The 22693-nt window shown below is 39.8% G+C and overlaps 1 protein-coding gene across 1 annotated transcript in view; it reads left to right on the plus strand.

Moving 5' to 3' along the window:
- The first annotated feature begins 1080 nt into the window (after positions 1–1080).
- Positions 1081–22693, plus strand: part of MAGED1 (MAGE family member D1) — a 109391-nt gene continuing 87778 nt past the window's right edge. The window contains exon 1 of the mRNA XM_030933785.1: positions 1081–1191. The gene's annotated coding sequence lies outside the window, so the exon portion shown is untranslated. The remainder of the gene's footprint in view (positions 1192–22693) is intronic.

A 22693-nucleotide genomic window follows, 5' to 3' on the forward strand; every position in this document is an offset into this window, starting at 1 on the left:
ACAGAGTGAAACCCCGTCTAAAAAAAAAAAAGGAACTACAAAGGTAAATTAGAGACCATTTTGAACTAAATTAGAATCAATATACAAAAATATCAAAATACAAAATATAAAGATTGGTGGGATGCAGGTAAAGCAGTGCTTAGTGAGAAATGTGAGTCAAATTGTTGAAATAAATTGTAAAAGTACCAGCAAAACTAAGGACCTTACTGCTAGTTTCCTTCTTTGCTCTGACCACATTTTGGTCATTTATTCATTTAACAGGCATTGATAAACACATATTTTATGCCAGGCTCTTAAGTGTTTAAATGCCATCTTTAGCTCTAGGTTGTGGGATCCTAGTGTAATGTCTCTGGGTGTAGCATAGTATTTGGGACATGGTAGGTGTTCAGTATATACTTGTGGAACGACTAAAAATAGCCACAAGAGATCGTCCCCTGTGGTGAGAATTGTGGTGCAGATTTGGGGGCCAGGAGAACTTTCTGGATGTAGTGGCAATAAATAATTAATTCTAAACTTGTTCTGAAGGTATTTAACCAGAGTACGGATTTTTATTATTGAAACTTTTTTTTCAGTTTTCATTTTCTTTTTCTTGGGGAGTATGTAAAATAATGCAAGAGTGCTTTCTAAATGAGTCCACCTCTATTCTTTGGACATTTGAATATGGTATGTAACTCTGGATACGATTTCAAAGCAAAAATGATTTAGATTTAAGATTTTTTAAAAAAGCTTGAAATTGAAGTACACCGCTAATACAAATGAACTTTTTAAAAGTGGTGTGCCAGAAAACAGTAAATCAGTTTGGAAAATATGTGACTGTAGACGTCCAAGACAGAGAAAATGAGGCCTGAGTTAAGGGATTAAGATGAAGGGAGATATTTCTAAGGCGAATCAACAAGGAGAGGTGGCGAATTGTACATGGGGGATTTGGCAGAGATACTGCAGTTCCTGGCACGACTAGAATTAGGATTTGTAAAAAGTTAGTGATTCTCTCTCCCAGCCGGTTTACATCACAATGTATGTGTTCATCTATTGAGGGAGTCAATGAGATAGAGCATTGCAGAGCTTGCTAGAGAGGCACAGGAAGTTGCCTGAAGTGAAGGAGGGGGTGGCGGCTGCAGAAGCTAAAGCTTCCGCCAAACAAAAGAGGACAGCACTTCCGGTCACGCCATCGTCGCTGCCTTCTTCGTCAAGGTGAGTGTAAAGAAAGGGACTTGGTAATTCTCACAAATAAATCCCCATACACTCCAGGGAAACGTCCTTTTGTGCCTCAACGTGGGGTGGAAAGGAGAATTCATCCCCGCGTACGTTGTATGATGGATGCTTCTGGCGCCTGTGGTTCTGATCTCCTCACTATGTCCTCCCTTTTCCTCCGGAGATGGGGGGCCCGCTCCTGCCCCACCTCCTGACTCTTGTGGTCTTTTTATCCGCTTGACTCCCGGTCATACTTAACCTCTCCTCTTTATCCCGGATCCTCTTCTCTGGTCTGAGCCAGGGTCATTCCCTCTACCACAGGTCTCTCCTACCTCCTACCTCTCACCTCCGCCTTCTGCCGCCCATCCTTTTAACCTGCGACTCTTTGCAAGCCCCTTCCTACACTCTGTTTTACTCCCCCTGCTGGCCTTTGGTCTTTCCTATTCCCCTCCCGCAGAGACCAATAAATTACGTACTTTGCAACAGTAGGTGTGACTTCAAGGTCAAGGCTTTTTTTTTTCTTTTTTTTTTTTTTGGTTCTTTTAAAGTATAAGCAAAGAAGCAGAAACCTTAGAGCCCTAAGAGACATGGGTACTTGTCCAAATTATGTTTTTTTATTTTTTTAACTCTAAACAAAATTACACATCATTTAGATACTATTGCACAGATTTCAGTCTTCTACACATTGCATTTATTTTTTTCTGTTGCCATAGAATTGAATCCTCAAATTCTGGGGGGCAGACATAGTGGATTATACCTATAACCTGGTGTCAGCTTCAGCGTAAGCTTTCCCATCCCCTGTGAAACTTCTCTTAGCGGAGGAATCACAAATTTATTACTTTATATGAGTTGAGTTTATTATGCAGTTTCTTTTCTGGTCTCTGATAGCAACATGAAACAGCAAGCTGACATTTTTCAGACAAAGACTTTTTCTCAGAGCTTTGTAAGTATTACATAATCTATTTATTGCAATGTGAAATGTACTTTTCTATTACATTTGTTACCATGTCAAATTTATCTTGTGAGAACATTAGTTATTAAATAATAATCACAACTTATTCTTGCCTTTACCAAATGATCATTAAATTTATGGTGAGAATCAGTGTTTTCCAGGCTCTATCAGGATCTAACGAGGAATTTAACCAAAGTTCTCTTTGAACAAGCAGTTGACTCCTTCCTGTGTGTTATGCTTGCCAAAATAAGGGGTGATTATCTTTTCTAGGCCATGTACAGTTTTTATTTAAGAATAAGCAATGAGGCAGAGCTTTTGTGACACCAAAACACTTAGGAACTTTTCCAAAGAGTATTGCTGATGTCTCTTTATACTCTATTCAAATCATTATTACACAGCATTTAAATATTATCATACTTGTTTCAGCCCACTGTGCAAACATCCATTCATTCAATAATTTTTTATTCAATAATTTTTATTTGCCAGACAGTGTTCTCAGCACTGAGGATACAACAGTGGATAACAAAAACAACGTCTTTTAAACTTTAGCTGGGGGACAGACAATAACTTAATATATAATCAATATATTTTGGCAAGTAGCACTGGTGTTAAAATAAATGAACAAAACAAAAAGATATGAAGAAATAAAAAAGAAAAAAACAAAAAAAGAGATAAATACATAATAGGTTGTAATGTGGAGGGGCTCTGCTATTTTAGATAGGATGGGCAGGAAGGCTTCACTGGTAAGGTGATATTTGAGCAGGGATCTGAAGGAAGTGAGGGCACACACTATGCAGATATTAATGGGAAAACAAGATTTGTGTCATGGTCTCTGCATTTGTTCACTCTGTTTCCTAACTCGCCCCCACCTTCCCATTCCCCTAGTGGTCACTTTTCTGCATAGTATTAATTCAACGCTCTGCATACTCAGATAACTTGATCCATTCACATAAATTTCTCATATTCCCTTCCTTCTGGCTAACTTCTTGCTACCATTTAGGTGACTTGTCAGCCTCTTTAGTAAGACATATCACTCTCTCCATACCCACCTCATCGTCAGTTTGTTGATTGCTGGTGCATTGTGTGCTAACCCACGGCATATATGATTATCTCTTTTGCTGCTCTTATCACTATGTGTTCATAATATGTTGTCCATAAATATTTGCTATGGTAAAGTGAAATGAATTCAGTGCTTGTTTATAACAGATAAAACTTTAAAATATGGTTTTCTCCCTAATGTTCAAAACCATTCTCTAAGGTCAGTATTATCATTGTCATTTTACTGATGATAAAACCAAGACTAGGAGGTATGTAGTAACTTGCTAAACTGTGGTACAGTTTATGGAGTTAAGGTTTTTCAGACACTCAGTCCTGGTCTGGTTCTCTCTGTCTCTGTTTCTTAATGAGAAATAGAAAATACACAGAATATTTTATTATTTTATAAAACAATCTTGGTATAGAAGTTTTATTTTTTGTGCTTCTTTTACAACTTAGATCATATCAGGTGCTTGAATTACTCCCTAATTGCAAATATTAAGCTCTGAGAGGCATGGATAATGCCTCTTTTTACCAGAATATTTTTAAATAAAAAATTAAGCAGAAGTTGAAAGAAGAGTACAATGAAAACTTTTATATTCTGGACCTAGGTTCAACAACTGTTAACCTTTGCCATATTAGCTCACTCTCTCTATTACTCATTCTCTTTCTCCATCCATCCATCCATCCATCAATTCATCCATTCATCCGTCCATCGATTTATCCATCCATCCATCTATTTCTTGATCTATTTTGGCTGAACCATTTGACACTTGCAGGCATTATTTTAAGTAAATGTAAATACATGCAGAAAAGTGCACATTATCATAAGTGTACAGCTCAAAGCATTTTATTTACTTATTTATTTATTTATTTATTTATTTTTTTGAGACGGAGTCTTGCTCTGTCGCCCAGGCTGGAGTGCAGTGGCCGGATCTCAGCTCACTGCAAGCTCCGCCTCCCGGGTTCACGCTATTCTCCTGCCTCAGCCTCCGGAGTAGCTGGGACTACAGGCGCCCGCCACCTCGCCCGGCTAGTTTTTTTGTATTTTTTAGTAGAGACGGGGTTTCACCGTGTTAGCCAGGATGGTCTCGATCTCCTGACCTCGTGATCCGCCCGTCTCGGCCTCCCAAAGTGCTGGGATTACAGGCTTGAGCCACCGCGCCCGGCCATTTATTTTTTTGACGGAGTCTTGCTCTGTCGCCCAGGCTGGAGTGCAGTGGTGAAATCTTGGCTCACTGCATCCTCCGCCTCCTGGGTTCCAACGATTCTCTTGCCTCAGGCTCCTGAGTAGCTGGGATTACAGGCGTGTGCCACCACGCCTGGCTGATTTTTTGGCTTTTAGTAGAGACGGGGTTTCACCATGTTGGCCTAGCTGGTCTTAAACTCCTGACCTCGTGATCCACCTGTCTCGGCCTCCCAAAGTGCTGGGATTACAGGCATGAGCCACCACACCCGGCCAGCTCAAAGCATTTTCACAAAGTGAACTCAGCTGTGTAACCAGCATCAAGATCAGGAAATTTTGAAAGACCCTAAATGTATTCCCTATTTGTTACTATTCCAAATTAATCACAATCCTGGCCTCTGTCACTGTATAATAATAATTTTGTCTGTTTTTAAACTTTAAAAAGTAACACAGTTTGTGTTAATTTTTTGGCTTGAGAATTTGTTTTCGAGATTCATCCATGTCATTGAGTGTAGTAGTAATTACTCTATTTTCATTGCTATTCCATTGTATGAATGTACCACAATGTAGTTACCCTTTTATTGTAGATGACATTTTTGTCGTTTCCATTTTCAGCTTCCAAATAGTATTGTGAACACTCTAGTACATGTCTTTTGGTGACATATTCACACATTTCTGTTGGACATATACCTAAGAGTAGAATAGCTGCATCATAGGTTATGTGTATGATTAATTTTAGTAAATACTGCCAGCCAGCTTTCCAAGGTGATTGTATGAGAACACTCCAAACAGAATTTTTTTTTTTTTGAGACAAAGTCTTGCTCTGTCGCCCAGGCTGGAGCGCAGTGGCGTGATCTCAGCTCACTGCAACCTCTGCCTCCCGGGTTCAAGTGATTCTCCTGCCTCAGCCTCCCGAGTAGCTGGGATTACAGGTGACTGACACTACGCCCAGCTAATTTTTTTTTTTTTGTAGAGATGGGGTTTCACCATGTTGATCAGGCTGGTCTCGAACTCCTGACCTCGTGATTCTCCAGCCTCCGCCTCCTAAAGTGCTGGGATTACAGGCCTGAGCCACTGCACCCGGCCAGAAGTTTTTCAGAGTGGAAATTGCTCTAGAATATTGCCAACACTTGTCTTTGTTTTGGTAGCTATTCTAATGGTTATGAATGGTATCTCACTGTGGTTTTATTTCACATTTCTCTGATGATGGACCTTTCCATAAGTTTGTTAGTCTTTTGGATAATTTTTATGAGGTGCCTGTTCAAATCTTTTGACTACTTTTTCTCCTGGGCTAACTTTTTTTAATTGATTTATAGGAGCTCTTTCTATATTAAGGATGTAAATGCTTTGTCAGATATATGTATTACAAATCTCAGTGGCTTGTATCTTCAGTCTCTTCATGGTGTCTTTTGATGAACTGAATATCTGAATTCTAATATCATTCCCTTCATTATTTTTTTTTCATTTATGGTTAGTGCTCCTTTGTACTGATTAGGAAACCTTTATATTTCCCAAGGTAATGAAGGTATTTTCCTAGGCTGTGTTATTGTTTAACCTTTCATATTTATATTTATAATCTGTAATTGATTTTTGTGTATATTGTGAGTATGGGTATGTGTAAAGGCCCATTTTTCTTGTTGTTGAAGTGGACATTCAGTCAACCCCAAACCACTTACTGAAAAGATCATTCTTTTCCTTTTGTAGTGCCATCATTTTCATTAACTAAAATATATAAATCAATAATTTGATTTAGTTCTGAATTCTGTTCAGTTGGGTTTGTCTATCCTCGTATGAATACCACTGTCTTAATTAATGTAACTTTACAACATACCTTACGTATGGTTATGTGAGTCTTACACTTTTGTTCTTTTTCTTCAATAATGCCTTGGTTATTCCTGGTCTTTTTCCAAATACGTTTTAGAGCTAGTCCGTTTCCCCAAACATTCTTCTTGGCATTTTTATTGAGATACCATCTAACAGATCAGTTTAGGGAGCAGATATCATGACACATCACCCTTAAATATCTCAGTGTTCATCTCCTAATATTAGCATTACTTTGTAGTAATTAATCACCATTATCTCACTAAGGAAAATTAATGATTCCCTAATATTAATGAATACCTAATCTTTTCAAATTTGCAAGCTGGTATTTAAAACTATCATCCAACCTAGATTAATATATTGTTAAGTTTTTGGGGATTTTATTGGTGCTATATTCTCTCCTTTGTTGAACTTGTGAATATTTATATATTTAGTACTTTTCAATCCATTGCAGTCATTATTTCTTCTGTTTTTCCAACTGTCCAATCATGGCAAGTGGGAGCCCATTCACATTCACATTGGCTTCTGGGTCTTTTCTCTTTTGTTACATACATTTTCAAATATATTCAAAGTAGAAAATAGTAAAATTGGCTGTGCACGGTGACTTACCCCTGTAATCCCAGCACTTTGGGAGGCCGAGGTGGGAGGACCACTTGAGCCCAGGAGTTTTAGACCAGCCTGGGCAACAAAGTGAGACCTCATCTCCACAAAAAATTTAAAAATTAGCTGGACATGGTGGCACGTGCCTGTAGTCCCAGCTACTTGGGAGGCTGAGGTGGGAGGATCACTTGAGCCAGAGAGTTTGAGGCTGAAGAGAGCTGTGATTGCACCAGTGCACTCCAGCCTGGGCGACAGAGTGAGACCCTGCCTTAGAAAAAAGAATGGTAAAGTAAACATGCATGTATCTATTCTCCAGCTTCAATAATTAACAACATTTTGCCAAAACTGGCAAGTTTTGTTTTATCTGTTATCACCCATTTTTTTCCACATCCCAGATATGTCATTACACAGGTAAATAACTCAGTATGTATCCCTAAGTCATACGTGCATTAAGTAACCACCACGTCATTATTATACTTAGTAAGATAAACAGTAATTCCTTTTTTCTTTGTTTTTGAGATGGAGTCTTGCTCTGTCACCCCGGCTGGAGTGCAATGGCGTGATCTTGGCTCACTGCAACCTCTGCCTCCCGGGTTCAAGTGATTCTCCTGCCTCAGCCTCCCAAGTAGCTGGGATTACAGGCGTGCACCACCATGCCTGGCTAATTTTGTATTTTTTGTAGAGACGGAGTTTCTCCATGTTAGTCAGGCTGGTCTCAAACTCCGGACTCAGGTGATCTGCCCACCTGATCCTCCCAAAGTACTGGGATTACAGGCCTGAGCCACCACGCCCAGCGTAATTTTTTTTTTTTCTTTTTTTGAGACAGAGTCTTGCTCTGTCACCCAGGTTGGAGTGCAGTGGCGCGATCTTGGCCCACTGCAACCTGCGTCTCCCGGGTTCAAGCGATTCTCCTGCTTCAGCCTCCAGAGTAGCTGGGATTACAGGTGTGTGCCACAACGCCCGTTTAATTTTTTTGTTATTTTTAGTAGAGACAGGGTTTCACCATGTTGGTCAGGCTGGTCTCAAACTTCTGACCTTTTGATCCTCCCGTCTTGGCCTCCCAAAGTGCTGGGATTACAGGCGTGAGTCACCACACCTTGCCCCTAAATTTTTTCGTTTTTATAGAGAGATGGGCTCTCGAATATGTTGCCCATGCTGGTCTCGAACTCCTGGCCTCGAGGAGTCCTTCCGCTTCAGACTTCCAAAGTGCTGGGATTACAGGCCTGAGCCACTGTGTCTGGTGAATTGCCTTAAAGTTATAATTATACAGTAGCTTTGTTAAGTCAGTATCCAAACAAGGACCGTTTATTGCCAATGGATGTTTTTCTCTTAAGGCTTATAAAGCCCTTGCATAGTCCCCTTTTTATTTTATTTTATTTTATTATTGTTTTTTTGAGACGGAGTCTAGCTCTGTCGCCCAGGCTAGAGTGCAGTGGCGTGATCTCTGCTCACTGCAAGCTCTGCCTCCCGGGTTCACGCCATTCTCCTGCCTCAGGCTCCTGAGTAGCTGGGACTATAGGTGCCTGCCACCACTCCTGGCTAATTTTTTGTATTTTTGGTAGAGACGGGGTTTCACTGTGTTAGCCAGGATGGTCTCGATCTCCTGACCCTGTGATCCGCCTGCCTCGGCCTCCCAAAGTGCTGGGATTACAGGTGTGAGCCACCGCGCCCGGCCCCTTGGTCTCCTTTTTAAAAGGTCATTGATTAATTCAAGAAACTATATCATCATTAGTTCTATAGACTGTCTCATTATCTGGATTTAGGTGATTGCTTCCTTGAGGTGGCATTTATTTTGTTTTCTCATCTTCGTGTTTCCTGTTTACTGGCATTTAGAGCTAGGGGCTTGATTAGATTCAATTTTGATTATTTTTTAAGAGAAAGACTCATTTTAGGCAGTGCTGTTTACTTTCTATTGTATTTTATCATGTCTAATTTTTTAATTGGTGCTGGGATTGATTTGTCATTTCAGGGTATTGTCAGGCTGATCTCTCCATTGTAGCTTTTCCTACCAACCTTTCTTCTGTTGGTTTTAGCAGCCATTGATGATAATTGTTTAGATTCATTATTTCTGTAGAGGTTGAAAAATGGTGATATTTAATTCTTTCAATCTTTCTGCATTATTAACTGGAATTACTTTATAAAGAAGACTTTTTCCTTATCAGCTATTTTTTGTCCTGAAGTATATTTTGTAATAATCAAGATACATGCTGCTGCCGCTGCTGCTTTTTTCATTTATCAGTGTTCATAGTAATGAGTTGGTTTCTTAGCAACCACCACTCTTTTCTTTAATATCATTAGGAATTCATGGATTTTTATGTATTTTAAGTGTATCCACCCATTGTGGTCATTTTTTTAATGCTTAAACAGTGTCATCTTATAAATTAGGAGCCCCTTCTGTTTAACTTCTATGTTTTTTTCACATTATCTCATTAGTCCTTGTTGTCGTCCTTGCTTTTTGGCGTAAGCTATTTTAGGCTTATCATGTACACTCCCTGCCCTACCCTTGGAATTAGCAATTTTACAAGGAACCATGTAGTTTTTCAGTGAACCTTGGTATTTAGAAACTAAGATGGGAATACTCAAGGGATTATTATTTTAAAAGTCATGCTACCTGATCTTTTGTTGTGCTCTTTTCCCTGCTATTGTGAATGCATTTGAATGACTCTTGCAGCATTTTATTGAAAATTTGCTAAACATGGCTTTCATTTGTTTATGTAGTCATTCATCCAGCAAAAATTTATAGAATGCTTACTATCATGTATCTGGTCTTATGCTGGGCACAGGGAATATGAGGTTAAACCTGACTGGTCTCCTATCCTTGAAGAAGACTCATTCTAGTGTGGATATGAGCAAATAGGCAGTGTCTAAAGAGCAGTGAACAATACTGTGTTCATACTCTTCAGACATTGAGCATACTCTGGGCATAGGCAAATGGGGTGACAGGCTGTAGGAGCACAGAAGGACATCCCAAAATGCTTTGGAAAGGGAAGATAATGCTTGATAGTGGATGAGTAAATGAGGTTTGAAGGTAGAAGAGTAATGAAGAGTGTTCCAGTCAGCAAACTGGAAGAGGTAGGGGGGATCTTGATATAGTCAAGGAAAGGCATATATGTAGTTGATTATGATGGGAACATAATTGTGTAAGTTTTTCAGTTTTCAGAAGATTGACAAAATAGTCTGTTACCCGCAGACATGAAGATGTCAAATGTTGTATGTATGTGTTGTTGATTTTTATTTTAAATCTAATAATGAAACAATCCAAATTCTAATTAAAATTAGTATTGAATGTACTTCTTGGACCTGACCATATTTTTTAGTTATTTCATTAATATTAAAGCATAGTTACAGTTAGGAGATGCCTATTTCATGTTTTAGTTCACTGCTTCTTTATTTTTTACTATAATTTTGCTTTATATGTGTTAAGAATCTGAATTTTCAAGATATGACATTAAAAATAGTGGCATATTTATTGTGGCTCTTCATCTCCCTTCACCCTTTGGCTGCTATTTGTGTCAACCTGTTTAATACCATAATTACAGCCCCTTACATACTCACAAGGCAAAGTTGTTCCAGAAAACATGTCATCTCTTTATTACAAATTGGACATTATACTATACCTGTTACGTTTTACAGCATGTTGCACCTGAGGCTATCCATCTGACAGATACTGCATGAATAGTATGTTAAACACAGGTTTATGATTTACTGGAGGGCTATGGTTTACCAGTTGGGAATTTTGGGACCGTGAGTGTGGGAGAATCACTAGGCTTAGGAGGGAACCACATCTCATATTTGGCCAGGAGGTGAGGCGGTGTTCTATAAATCATTGAAGAATGTGGGGAAGCTTATTTTTTAAGAAGGGGGATTCTAGAGGTCACAAAGAAAAGATTCCAGGTGGCAAGGAGAGCAGTGAAACAGTAGATTAAAGGGGAAGTCGGAGTAGATTACTACTTTTCATTCTCTCTATTTGTTTTCTTTATTATGAGAATAATATGTTCCCAGAGTCCTGAAAGGCAAGAAGTGTGAGTGAACAAGCAGGGAGTCAGAGAAGGTGAGAAAGGAAAACATACACTGTCTGAGAATGTCAGATGTGATGTGAGAGCAGTGGGGGGAAGATAGATTGCAAGCCTTAGGATGGATTGATAAGTCTTAGAAAAGATAGATGATTAATTAATCAGTCAATTAATTAAAAACATACTGATGATTAGCTGGATAATGAGAGCATGTAATTGACTTAAGCATGTTTTCAACTGAGTGTGGTAGACATAGACATTGCAACAGCACTGCTATGCTAGAGGAGAGACCAAGGTGTGGTGCTGGCAGTAGAGACATAGAGGAAGGTCCTCTAACCTATCTTAAGGACTCAGAGAAGGCTTCCTAGAAGAGACCATGTTAAGAACTGAATTTTGACAAAAAAAAAACCTGTAAGTGGGACCAGAGAGCAAGTGGCCATTGGTCATTTAGACCATGTAAAGTAGCTGACTGGGTATGCCATTTAGCCTTGAGCTTGAAAGTACCTAAAGTAATGGGCAATTTAGAGGTTACTCTGTGGTCTAGTGAAGCTAAGGAAAGGGGGCAAATAGAAAGGAATAGTTCTATAAGTGGTTAAATTTATGCTATAATATGTATCACTTTAGTTAACCCTCATAGAAGAGCAGCCTCTTCCATTTTACCCAGTATGCCATGAAATGATTGTATATGTTGTGACATGAACAAATATAAGCATATACTTGGATATTGAAGATGCATTGTGTTCGCTGTATCAGGGAGTTTTCATAAGTTATCTTGAATCGTGCCAACAACCCTGTGCGGGGTGGAAACTGACTGCAAGATGAAGTGACACATACAACACATACAACAGTCTGTTAGAGGCTGAACTGAGATTAAAACTCAGGTTTACATGTCTTCGTAACCTATGCCAATCCTACTCTTGCACAGGTAACTCTATTCTTTTAAGTAAAGGTATAATTTAAAATGACTTCCATCTTATCACTTTGCAGGACTGTTCAATTAATGAGTTTCAGCAGTCAGTATCCGGAATTTTGTAGCAGTCAGTATCCTGGCCATCATTTTGAAACATGACCATTTTCCAAATCCCCATCCTTTAAATTTGTTTTCTTCTAGTATGGGGCCAGGCATGTGAAATTATGTTCAGATCACAATCCTTTGCACCACCTTTCCAGAAAAAAAAAAAAAAAAATCACATCCTTTTTAGCCAAATCTCTCTTTCTTGTCAAAGAGATGTCCCTTAGTGTGCTTAGTGTTATAACAGAATACCTGAGGCTGGGTGGTTTATTTCAAAAAAGATGTTTATTTAGCTCATGGTTATGCAGGCTGGGTTCTAGGGACATGGTGTTGGTATCTGCTCAGCTTCTGGTGAGGGCTTTTGTGCTGCATCATAACATAGGGAAGGTCAAAGGGGGACATGGACTTAGGCGAAGGGACAAAACCTGAGGGACACCGTGGTCTTATAACAACCCACTCTCACAGAAACTAATTGTGCAAGAACTCATTCACTTTTGTGGGAATGGCACCAAGCCATTCATGAGGGATCCGCCACCATGACCCAAACACTTCCCACTAGACCCCACCTCCAACACTGTCACATTGGGGATTAACTTTCAGCATGAGTTTTGGTGAAGACAACTGTATCCAAACAATAGCAGCCCTTTTCTTGCCTTTTGCCTACCTTCCTAGGGGGAAGATACAGAACATACTTAATTCTTGGAGAGTTTTGGGTTCCCAGCCCAAATCCCCGCTTCCTTTCCATTTAGGATTTCCAGGCTTCAGATGGCTGTTATCTTCTAGTTGAGGCCTGAATATATAGACTGACTCTGAGATCTTTAGGAAACTAAGGAGATTTAGCGCTGCAGTTGCCTTAGTAATTATTTTGATTGACATCAGCTGTGCCCCAAACAAGATCCTGGATATTTAGATGAGTCAGACAAAGACCTGCCCTCAAAGACCTCTCAGTTTAGTGTGAAGGAGGAACATGTAAACAACAGTTATACAGATAAATAGCATTATATTGTGGAAGCACAGAGGAGTGTATTCTAACTGCAGTGTGCAGGTAGTGGGAAGTCTTTTGGGTGGAGATAGCATCTGTGCTAGATATTGAAAGATGGTATGAGTTAATAGAAGAAGAAGGTGAAGAGTGGTAAGAGAGGTAGGCAGTGGGTAAGGTCATGGAGGGTCTTTTTTATGCTAATAGGCTGGAACTCAATGGAGAGAGGGTTAAATGGGGGAATGTCGTGATCTGGTTATCATTCTAGAAAGGTCACTGAATTAGAACTGAAAGTTCCGTTCCCATTGAGCAAGGTAACGTATTCTATATGTTTGAAAGCGTTTGTGGTTTGCTGTTACTACAAATTGGCCCCCAGTTTTATTTTTACTATAGGCCGTGTTTAACACCATATTACATGCTTTGAGAATACTATCTCTGGTTCTAACACAAGCACGTAAATTAGGTAATACCGTTTCTGCTTCATAGATAAATAATTAGTATTCCAGAGAAATCAAGGGTGATATAATACAGATAATTTTGAGTTAGGCATAGAGCTGTGATTTTCCAAATTTTGCTCCTCCAGCCTTTCCAGAAACAAGGGAAACAAAGTGGTCAGGTTTCTGGGTTCTCTGCTTGTGCCTCAACAAGAATTACTCTGTTATATAGCTTATTCAATGTGCCCTTGGATAAGGTTTTGTTTAGAAAAACAGGTACTGCATCTTTGAATCAATTTGATTCAAATGGAAAGATGCTATACTTCAAGGTATTGGGTATAAAGAAAAGACAGACAAAAATAATATTAATTTGATTGAATGAGTAAGATGTAGATGGCTACATATGGAAGCAAAGGAGGAATTTAGGATGATGCTATTTTTGTTTCTGGCTTGGGTGACTCAGAAGATATGGTGCCATTGAAGAAAGGACGGGGAGGTCATACCCACTTTCATGTGTTTGTGGGATAACCACACAGATGTGTCTGATTGGCAGTTAGACATATTGTTTGGAGTTTAAGAGGGGGATCTGGGGTGAAGATAAACATTAGCTATTTAGTGACATAGAAAAGATAGTTGAAACTACAGGGGTGAATGAGATTGCTTAGAGCAGTATGGTCCTACAGAAATATAATGTAAGCCATATACGTAATTTTCTTTCTTTCTTTTTTTTTTTTGAGACGGAGTGTCCCTCTGTCGCCCAGGCTGGAGTGCAATAGCATGATCTGGCTCACTGCAACCTCCGCTTCCCAGGTTCAGGCAATTCTCTGCCTCATCCTCCCGAGTAGCTGCGATTACAGGCACCCGCCACCATGCCTGGCTAATTTTTGTATTTTTAGTAGAGATGGGGTTTCACCATCTTGGCCAGTCTGGTCTTGAACTCCGGACCTCGTGATCCAACCGCCTCGGCCTCCCAAAATGCTGGGATTACAGGCGTGAGCTACCGCGCCCAGCCCACATATGTAATTTTTAAAGTAAACTTTATTTTAGATTTACAATAATATTATTAAGACAGTGCAGATAGTTCCTCTATACTCCATATTCAGTTTCTGCTGTTATTGACATATTAAGTTACTAATGTACATTTTTCACAACTGATGAACCAATATTTATATGTTGTTATCAACAAAAGTCCATACTTTATTCAGATTTCCTTATTTAAAAAATTTGGGGCCCTGCCCTCCTTAGCCATCCTGGGTGCCACATGGCTACTTAAGACTCAGGATGACTGGAGAAGACATGAGGGAGGGTACCTGTGTCATAGTTTCAAAATTCTTTTTCAGTAATTTAAAATCTTAAAGTCATGTTAATATTTAATTAAGTAATCATAAAATGCCTGAGTCATTTAAGTTAAAATACTAAACATTAATTATTAAGCATAAATTTATAAGTTGATATACTTTGGCATCTTATTTTTAAATGGTATAGAAAAGCTAAATATATTTAGATTTGTTAATGAACAAAAATTTGAGGCCGGGAGCAGTGGCTCATACCTGTAATCCCAGCACTTTGGGAGGCCAAGGCAAGAGGATTGCTTGAGCCAGGAGTTTGAGCCCAGCTTGTGCAACATAGAGAGACCCTGTCTCTACAAAAAAGAAAAAGAATTAGCTGGGTATGGTGGCACACACCTGTGGTCTCAGCTACTTAGAAGGCTGAGTTGTGAGAATTGTTTGAGCCTGGGAGGTCAAGGCTGCAGTGAGCCGTAATTGTGACACTGCCCTCCAGCCTGGGCAAGAGCAAGACCCTATCCCCCCCTTCAAAAAAAAAATAGAAAGAAAAAGAAAAGCAAGATATGTTTTTGGTGAGGAAAGAAAGGCATAAAAATGTGTTTATTAAATAATTTGTGTAGTTTAAAAGTTGCTTAAAGATAGTTTCAAATTAAATGAATAAAAAGAGATGTAGATAAAACTAAATACAATATAAAAAAATGAAAAGAAAATAAAAAAATTTCCAGGATATTACATTACATTTACGTTTAGTCATCATATTTCCCTAGAATACCCTTGGTTATGCCAAGTTCTCAGGCTTTCCTTGTTTTTGATGACCTTCACAGTTCTGAGTATTGGTTAGATTGTAGAATGTCCCTCAGTTTGAGTTTGTCTGATATTTTTATCATGATTAGACTAGCATATGGGTTTTTGTTTTGTTTTTTAAAGGGCACAGATATAAAGTACTATTCTTATTACATAATACTGAGGACATCTTGTGAACATGACTTATCCATGATGAGATGAATCTTGAGCACTGGGCTGGGGTAGTGTTTGCCAGGTGATTCCACTGTAAAATCACCTTTTTTTCACCTTCCCATTCTGTACTCTTTGCAGGGAAGCCACTATGTGCAGTCCTCACGTACCACTAGAGTGTCATACAGAATAATTTCACCAACCTAAAAACTTAAGGGATGGGTATGATGCATTTCCTTTTGGGGGAGGAGGGCAGTAGCTAGATAAATTGTTTGGAATTTTTCTCTACATGGGATTTGACTTCTGTCCTCCATTTACATATCCAGTCATTTATCCATATCGATATTGACCCATGAATATTTATTTTGTACTTTGAGTTATAGTCCAGTACTACATTATTTATTTTGTTGCTCAAATTGTTCCAGCTTTGGGCAGGTCACGGTGGCTCACGCCTGTAGTCCCACCATTTTGGGAGGCCAAGGCAGGTGGATCACTTGAGGTCAGGAGTTCGAGACCAGCCTGGCCAACATGGCAAAACCCCGTCTCTACTAAAAATACAAAAAGTAGCCGGGTGTGGTGGCGCATGCCTGTAATCCCAGCTACCCAGGTGTCTGAGGCAGGAGAATTGCTTGAACCCAGGAGGCGAAGGCATCAATGAGCCAAGATCATGCCACTGCACTCCAGCCTGGGCTACAGAGCAAGACTCTGTCTCAAAGAAAGAAAAAAAAAATTGCTCCAGCTTTGGTTATTGCAGCAATTTTAGATTCACTCTTGTGTCTCTTGACGTACCCCCGTCGTTTTGTTTTTTGAGTACTTCCTTATTTTCTGGAACACAAGATACACCAGGCTCATATTGTATATTCCATGCCCAGCCCTAGAATTAGCCATTTCTCCAAGAGCCCTGATTTCTTTTATTAGAGTATGGTGTTACACACAAAGATCCAGGTGTTGGGTGTACTCATTGCTATCAGTGTGCCAGTGCTTCTAGGCCTCTCAGCAGACAGAGTTAGGAAATATGTGTACTAATCATGTATACACATATATTTATAAATGTATATGTATATTCCATCTTTATCTTAAGCTGAGACTCTGATTCTAATCCAGTACCATGAACATAGTTTATTCTAGCCTTCCCCACTTTCTTATCTGTAACCCCTCATTCCAGTGAGAAACCTTGCTCCCACCACTCACCATCCATTTACTTATTTGTTCAATCCCAGTATGCATGTATTGCAGTTTCAGAATTATTAATTAATACTCCACGAAAAACAACATTACCAACTATAGTGTAGCACTTGTGTAGTTTCTTTTGTCTTTATTCTTACAGTCTCTACTCATTTCCAAAGTTACCTACTGTGGTGTCTTTGCTTTCTACCATCTTTAGGGAGGTTCTATCATACATCTGTAATTCAGTTAAAATTTTTGTCGCCAGATGCATTCCAGCCCGTTATTCCTTGATGTTTGAAAAATTTACATATATTAAGGTTCACTCCTTGTGCTGTAAGGTTCTGTGGGTTTTGACAAATGGATAACATCACGTACCACTACAGTGTCATACAGAATAATTTCACCAACCTAAAAAGTATACTCTGTACTTCATCTGGACAACCCTACTTCCCTCACGAAATCCTTGGCAACTAGTGATCCTTTTGCTCTATGATTTTGTTTTTGAACAATGTTACATAAATGGAATCATGCAGTATGTCTTCTTTTCAGACTATCTTTTTTTACTTAAAATATACATTTAAGATTCACTGGTGGCCGAGTGTGGTGGCTCATGCCTGTGATCCCAGCACTTTGGGAGGCCAAGGTGGGCAGATCACGAGGTCAGGAGATCGAGACCATCTTGGCTAACACGGTGAAATCCCGTCTCTACCAAAAAATACAAAAACAAATTAGCCGGGCGTGGTGGCAGACGCCTGTAGTCCCAGCTACTTGGGAGGCTGAGGCAGGAGAATGGCATGAACCTGGGAGGCGGAGCTTGCAGTGAGCCGAGATGGTGCCACTGCACTCCAGCCTGGGCGACAGAGCAAGACTCTGTCTCAAAAGAAAAAAAGAGATTCACTCGTGTTGCTACATGGGTTAACAGCTCATTACATTTTAACACTCTTTTGTGTTGTATTAAATTTCTATATGTTTATGCCCAACAAATAATTTTATAGATATTGTTTTATGCCATTGACTTTTAAACATGTTAAGAGAAGAGATATTTATTATTCTGTTATTATGTTTATCTTCATAATTGCCCTTACCATTGCTATTTGTTTTTTGTGTGGATTCATAGCACATTCTGGACTCATTTCCTTTCAGTCTAAATAACTTCTTTTAGTATTTCTTGCAAGGCGGGTCTGGTAACAACAAATTCCTCCCATTTTTGTTTACCTGGTAATATGTTTTGTTTTTTTGTTTTTGTTTTTTTTGAGACCGAGTCTCGCTCTGTTGCCCAGGCTGGAGTGCAGTGGCGCAATCTCAGCTCACTGCAATCTCTGCTTCCCAAGTTCAACCAATTCTCATGCCTCAAATCCCTGAGTAGCTGGGATTACAGACACTCTCCACCATGCCCGACTAATTTTTGTATTTTTAGTAGAGATGGGATTTCACCATGTTGGCCAGGCTGGTCTCGAACTCCTGACCTCAAATGATCTGCCCACCTCAGCCTCCCAAAGTGCTGAGATTACAGGTGTGAGCCACTGCACCTGGCTTATCTGGTAATATTTTTTAATTCTGCCATGCTTTCTTCTTTTCTGTTAGCAATTCTACTTTTTAATTAATATATAATGCACAAAAAATAAAAATGGACATTTTAAGGTATAAAATTGAGTGATTTTAAAAGTATATTTACAAGGTTGTGCATCCATCACCACTATCTAATTCCTGAACATTTTCATCACCCCTAAAGGAAATCCCATACCCATTAGTAGTCACCCCCAGTCCCCATTCTCCCAGCCCATGGCAACCACTAATACACTGTCTGTCTCTCTGAATTTCCCTATTCTGAACATTTCATATAATTAGAGCCTTGCAATATGTGGCCTTTTGTGTCTCGCTTCTTCCACTTAGCATGGTGTTTTCAAAGTTTATCCGTATTGTATCATGTCTCAGTATTTCCATTCCTTTTTATGGCTGAAAGATATTCCATTGTATGACTATACCACCTTTTATGTATTCATTCATCAGATTGTAGATGGACAGATGAGTTGTTTCTACTTTTTGGCTATTATGAATAATGCTGCTATGAATTTTGGTATACATTTTTGTGCAAACATATGTTCTCATTTCTCTGGGGTATATGCCTAGGAGTGAAATTGATAGTAACTCTATATTTAACTCTTTGAAGAACTGCCAAAATGTTTTCCAAAATGGCTCTACCACTTAAATTCCCACCAGGAATGTATAAGGGTTCCAGTTTCTCCACATCCTTGCTAACACTTGCTATTTTCCTCTTTTTAATTACAACCATCTCGGTGAGTATATATACTAAAGAATCTCTCTTAATTTTTAAAATATAATATTTAACTGCTGGCATCTTTTTTTTTTTTTGAGACAGACTTTTGCTCTTGTTGCCCAGGCTGGAGCGCAATGGTGCCATCTCGGCTCACCACAGCCTCCACTTTCCGGGTTCAAGCGATTCTCCTGCCTTAGCCTCCTGAGTAGCTGGGATTACAAGCATGTGCCACCACGCCTGACAAATTTTGTATTTTTAGTAGAGACGGGGTTTCTCCATGTTGGTCAGGCTGGTCTTGAACTCCCGACCTCAGGTGAGCCACCCGCCTCTGCCTCCCAAAGTGCTGGGCTTACAGGTGTGAGCCACCACGTTCTGCCAACTGCTGACATCTTTTAAGCCTCACCTCTCCCTCTTCATTTTCTGCTCCACAACTGGGCAAGTTGATCAGAAAGTATGAGTGCTTCCTCCTTTGGAGCTAGCAAGAGATTCAAATCATTAAGTGTCTTCCTGTATGAAAGAACCCTCACTCCTGCCTCATCCTTTAACCACGGTAAAAACTCAAGTTAGTTTCCTTTCCTTGCTTTTTCTAACCTGCTTAGGAGACTTGCCTTGCCGTCCCCAGAAATGCATCATTTATGTAAGTAAGTAGTAAACATTTTCATACCCTCTTTGTGTGTGAGGTGTTAGCAATCTGAATATTGGAATCAAAATTAGGGTGGGGTCCCTCCTTCTTCTGCAGCATGGCAAGAACAATTGGTGGCACAGTGAGCTTGGTGCTCAGATAATGACAGCCATCATGGGGGGATGGGAATATCTTTCCTTGATTACTTTGGCTCACTAACTGGTTCTGATGGCAAGCATAAACATTGAGCCTGCAAGGCTAGCTAGGTTTTTTAGTTGTGCTGTGCTGTGTTGTATTGTTGACTCCTGTAGAACCCCTCTTATAGATTTAGCTAACTTGGAAGTTTAGATAATTTAATTGACATTTAGGAACAGTAGTATGGGATCCTTAAAGTAGCCCTGGATCATGTGTCTGATTCAGCCTAGACCTATTTGTGTATCTTAACGTAAAGCTGTGACTGACGCTAGGCTCAGGAGGACAACCATGTCTATGACTAGTTGGTTTTGTGTCTCAGTTAGGCTCTGACCCTGACAGCTGACTGCCCATTGGGTGGTCGCTCTTGAGAGCAGTCATCAGGAAGTGAAAAAAAGAGAGAGAAAAGAGAAAAGAAACAGCTATTATGTGGCTTGCTGGGGTCTGGACTCCTAAGCACAAATGACTCACTAGGACCCTTAAATACCTCCGTTGTTATTGCTGTTGCTGCAGCTGCCGCCGCCGCCGCCGCCGCTGCCACTGCCGCCACCACCACCTGTGCTTCTGTTGCAACAAAGATCCTGATTTTCAGGATTATAGGGAAAAACATCAGTGGCACCCCTGTAGCACGGAGAAAGGGGTAATTCAATCCTATAAAGCTCCTAGTCCTTTAATCTTACATGACCACCATTGCCTTTGGGGAGGCCCCTTACAATGACAGTGCTGATTTGAGACTTTCTGCAGGAAGACATTTATAAATACGAGCAGGGTAGGGACCCCCCAGAAATATATCCGGTAACAACAGCAACAAAAAAAGGAAGTACAGTCATCTACAGCATTGTGATGTTTTGGTCAACAACAGATCACATATGAGGATGGTGGTCTCATAAGACTGTAATGGAGCCGAAAAATTCCTATCACCTAGTGATGTCATAGCTGTTGTAACATTATAGTGCAACGCATTACTCACGTATTTATGGTGATGTTGCTGTAAAGAAGCCTGTAGTACCAGTCGTGTAAAACTGGAACAAGTACCATTATATATGGTACATAACACTTGATAATGATAAAAAAACAACTAGGCGTGGTGGCTCACACCTGTAATCCCAGCACTTTGGGAGGCCAAGGTGGGCAGATCACTTGAGGTCAGGAGTTTGAGACCAGTCTGGCCAACAGAGTGAAACCTCTCTCTTAAAAAAATAAAAATTAAAAAAAAAAATTAGCTGGGCATGGTGATGCACGGCTGTAGTCCCAGGTACTCTGGAGGCTGAGGCATGAGAATCGCTTGCATCTGGGGGGCAGAGCTTGCAGTGAGCCAAGATTGTGCCACTGCACTCCAGCCTGGGTGACAGAGCGAGACCCTGTCTCGAAAAAAAGATAAAAAACAACCATATTTATGTATTTACTATACCATAATTTTTATTGGTATTTTAGAATGTAGTCTTTCTACTTATTAAAAAAAAAGTTAACTGTAAAAGACCCACAGGCAGGTCCTTCAGGAGGTATTCCAGAAGAAGGCATTCTTATGGGAGATGACGGGTCCATGTGTGTTATTGCCCCTGAAGAACTTCTGGTGGGACAAGATGTGGAGGTGGAAGACAGTGATATTGGCGATCCTGACTTTGTATAGGGCTAGGGTAATTTGGATGTATCTTAGTTTCTAAGAAAAAAGTTTAATAAAAAGAAAAGTTTTAAAACAAGCTTATAGAATAATAATATAAAGAAAGAAAGTATTTCTGTATAGCTGTACAGTTTTTTATTTTTTATTTTTATTTTAAATGGAGTTTCGCTTTTGTTGCCCAGGTTGGAGTGAAATGGTGCAATCTCGGCTCACTGCAACCTCCGCCTCCCGGGTTCAAGTGATTCTCCTGCCTCAGCCTCCAGAGTTCTGGGATTACAGGCGTGCACCACCATGCTTGGCTAATTTTTTACTTTTAGTAGTGATGGGGTTTCTCCGTGTTGGTCAGGCTGGTCTCGAATTCCTGACCTCAGGTGATCCACGCATCTTGGCCTCCCAAAGTGCTGGGATTACAGATGTGAGCCACTGTGCCCGGCCATGTGTTTGTATTTTAAAAGCTAAGCTTTACTACAAGAGTCAAAAAGCTTTACAAAATTTTAAAAAGTTTATAACGTAAAAAGTTATAGTAAGCTAAGCTTAATTTATTATTGAAAGAAATGTTTAAAAAAGGATTTTAGTGTAGCCTAAGTGTACTAAAGTATACAGTAGTGTACAGTAATGTCCTAAGCCTTCACATTCACTCACCACTCATTCACTGACCCACCCAGAACAACTTCCAGTCCTGCAAGCTTTATTCATAGTAAGTGCCTAATAACAAGTGTACCGTATTTCGTCTTTTTTTTTTTTTTGAGATGGAGTTTCACTCTTGTCGCCCAGGCTGGAATGCAATGGTGCGATCTTTGCTCACTGCAACCTCCTCCTCCTGGGTTCAGGTGATTTCTCCTGCCTCACCCTCCCGAGTAACTGGGATTACAGATGCCTGCTACCATGCCCAGCTAATTTTTGTATTTTTAATAGAGTGAGGTTTCGCCATGTTGGCCAGGCTGATCTCGAACTCTTGCCCTCAAGTGATCTGCCCGCCTGGGCCTCCCAAAGTGCTGGGATTACAAGCGTGAGCCACTGCGCCTGGCCGTATTTTTGTCTTCTATACCATATTTTTACTGTACCTTTTCTATGTTTAGGTAGGTTTAGATACACAGATACAGAAATATACAGATACACAAATTGTGTTAAAATTGCCTATAGTATTCAGTACAGTAACATGCTGTACTGGTGTGTAGTCTAGGAACAATAGTCCATACCATATAACACAGGTGTGTAGTAGTGTATACCATGTAGGTTTGTGTAAGTATACTCTGTGATATTCACATAACGGTGATGAAATCACCTAAGGACACATGGCATTCCTCAGAATGTATCTCCATTGCTAAGTGACACATGATTGTAAAAGAA

The sequence above is a fragment of the Rhinopithecus roxellana genome, chromosome 7, assembly GCF_007565055.1.
Source record: "Rhinopithecus roxellana isolate Shanxi Qingling chromosome 7, ASM756505v1, whole genome shotgun sequence".
NCBI lineage: Eukaryota > Metazoa > Chordata > Mammalia > Primates > Cercopithecidae > Rhinopithecus > Rhinopithecus roxellana.